Below are 3,424 nucleotides of genomic sequence, written 5' to 3'. Positions count from 1 at the left end.
AGAGCCTTGCAATTTTGGACAGTTGTTCTTAACACAACCTCAATGAAAACCACGATATAAATTTTGGGAATTGCCAGAGGAATTTTGTAAAATCCCGGAATTTCAATTGTACCAGATCGAATAGTTACTGCGTGCGTAGCCGCGGGTAAACTCTAGTTTCAGTAATAAGCAAAATTTTCCATTGCATCGACCATATAAAATGATGGCGACATGAATTTCATATAAAATGCTTTATAGCTATCTTATGACTACCTACACCCCGTCTACAAGCAAATGACGTGTACCCTGAATCTAATCCTATTCCCTGAATGACTGATACCGCACCAAATCCTTAGGTATAGCGCAATAAATTAAACGCATGTAGTAAATATTATCACAGATAACAGATACTGTATCACACACGCCGCTGATATCGCCAGCATTGTTTTATATTTTATCTACTAGCATATAGAGTAATTAACCGGTAGAGTGGAAATGTCGGACAATGTAGGTACAAAAAAAACAACGTTAAACGCTGCTTGCGCGCTTGCTGCGTTGTTAATGTTGCGGTGCTTGCTACAAATATGTGATCGATACTTCATTGAGTTTCTTACCGTTTTCTTCTTAATTGAGGTTCTCCCGGTACCTGTACTAGATTTAGGGACTGTTTCACCATTCATTGATTAGTGTTGACTGACGGTTAAATGTGATGCCGTCTCCGTCTATTCGAACAAAACAAATAGAGACGGCTTCACATTTAACCGTCAGTTAACACTAATCAATGGATGGTGAAACAGCCTCTTAAACAAGATGCTTATACTGAGAAGATTTGAAGACCATTGCTCCAAGCGTTTGGCTGTAAAACCTTTGTGACAGACAGACGGACGGACGAACATTGAGTAACACCGATATGGTTCCGTTTGGGCCCTTCAGGTACGGAATCCTAGAAACGATCATGAAAAACGAGTTCTCGTATATTATTAATATATTAAAAGTAAAAATGGTTTATAGCCGTATTACGTAACTGTTGGGTAATTCATCTATGACCAGTGACACATAGTTAACACCTATAAGTTTTCATTAAAATCGAGCGTCCCCCCCCTCTAAAATCTAAACCGGTGGGTGGAAAAAATTTGAAAAAATTCAGGACGGTAGTAAGTTTATCAAACTTTCGAGGAAAACTATAACGGTTAAGTTTGCTTGAGAATTATTAGTAGTTTAAGAGTAAATAGCAGCCTAAGGTATAAAATATACCTAAACTATGGGGGATTCCGTATAAAATACGAAATCCTTAGAAAAATATTACTTAATTTTTTCGTAATGGCTACAGAACCCTATTTCGGGCGTGTCCGACACGCTTTTGGCCGGTTTTTTTATAAGCTGGCAACAATGTAAGCAGACAGCGGGTCAAGCTGTCAGCAAAATCATTTTACCCGTAATATCAGTTGAACCGCATATACTCTCTAGTATCGCTTTATGATCGATCAACCTAATTTGAACATAACAATTTCAGTTTCACGAGAATAAACTGAACTTAACGACTAAAACAAGATTCCATCCATCCATCCATCCCAGCCTATATACGTCCCACTGCTGGGCACACAATAGGACACACAACACAACAAGAAATAACAAGATTATCATTCAGATAAGTAGGTAACCTTAAGCCGCCAAAATGCCTGTGTCAATTTATCACCTAGCACAAGGTTGCATGGTAATACCTAAATAAAAGTTTTACAGCTTAACGAATAACTATACTAGACTATAAAGATAGTTACACTTCATATAAATACTACATAATATAATAGATAACACGTCATAACACTCAAGAGGTTGTTTACCTTCAGTGTTTATTGTCATTTTAGCTGAATAAAAACCGGCCAAGAACGTGTCTGACACGCCCGAAATAGGGTCCCGTAGACATTACGAAAAAAAATTAAGTAATATTTTTCTAAAGATTTCGTATTTTGTAGCTGAGGCTGCTATTTACTCTTAAACTACTAATAATTGTCAAGAAAACTTAACCGTTATAGTTTTCCTTGCAAGTTTGATACTTACTACCAGCCTGAATTTTTTCAAATGTTTACACCCACCGGTTTAGAGTTTAGAGGGTGGGGAGGGGGTTATGCATGGCATTCCGATTCCGCGTCGATAAATGTGGGAGACCCAAACGCCATTCCTACGCTAGTTGTGTTTCTGCTCTATAGAAAAAAAAACGCGCTGACAACGTGCGTTTCTGAAACGCGATGTGCAAAAGCTTTAAGACGTTCCACTACGCAGGGAATCGTAGAACAGTGTTGATGGAATTTTTAGCAGTTGTAAGGCTTCATTAAACATGTAGTAAACGTAGCTCTGAACTAATCTAGTTACGATCATCCTATTAGAACGAGGTAAAAAAAGATATTGTTTTAAAGTTATATTTATTAGCTGTTAGGTGATACTACGCAGTGACTATGATTTGAGTAATCATAATCATCATTATTTGATGATAATATGATTATGAGCCGTAGGACGTCCACTGTTGGACATAGGCCTCCCTTTAGATCTCCAATTGCTTCGGTTGGAAGCGGCCTACATCCACAGTGAACTCGCGGCTTTAGCCAGGTCATCCGTCCACCTCGTGTTATTACGTAGGTAACATTGTAATAACACGTACATGTATGTAATTGTTCTAATCTGCTGCTGGAAATCGCACCACCTGTTGTAATCTGATCCTTACTTCTTTCTGTTAAAAAATACCACTCTGGAGCGATAAGGCCGTCTATTTATTACAGTACAATAGAATATACTCTCTTATTTGTTGAAATACTCTTTATTAAACACCAACACATAGTCATTTATAATTGTATAAAACGCCTTAATGCAAAAATTACTTCCTTTCTCATATTTTGCACGTGATAAGATATTTAAGTTTGATTAATAGCCCTTCTACATCTACACCTGAAACACAGGAATTCATTTTCCTAGTTCAGGGTAATGTGTTATTTGTCTCTTATAATAAGTGTAGCCCATAAGTTTGTATTCATTGTATTTTTATGAAAGATGAATAAATATTATTATTATTTATTATTATAGTAAGCAGCATAGAAGACACAGGTATGATATAGCGATTTTACAAGAGCCTATTCAAAGAAGTTTTTTTCGAGATCTTTTTCAAGATCTCTAATTTTTTTTGTGTACCTCTCTTCTTCTATATATCGCTTACTATTTGTATTTGGCGTATAAAAAAGAGTCATTGTATTGTATTGCATTGTAATACCGAAATAGAATTAAGTGGGTTTCAAGACTGTTAATACCACAGCATAGTAATAAATATACGCTGTAGTAGTGTTAGTGATCACTATAGTAGGTACTATTTCCGTATCGTTCTCGCCAGCGACGACGCTGCGTGAGCGCCTTACAATAACACTAACCGGTTGAAACTGGATCGATGGAAGCGCCGATC

This window comes from Choristoneura fumiferana, chromosome 2 (genome assembly GCF_025370935.1).
Source record: "Choristoneura fumiferana chromosome 2, NRCan_CFum_1, whole genome shotgun sequence".
Classification (NCBI taxonomy): domain Eukaryota; kingdom Metazoa; phylum Arthropoda; class Insecta; order Lepidoptera; family Tortricidae; genus Choristoneura; species Choristoneura fumiferana.
The sequence above is the reverse complement of the archived record's forward strand: the minus strand, read 5'-3'. Positions refer to the sequence as shown.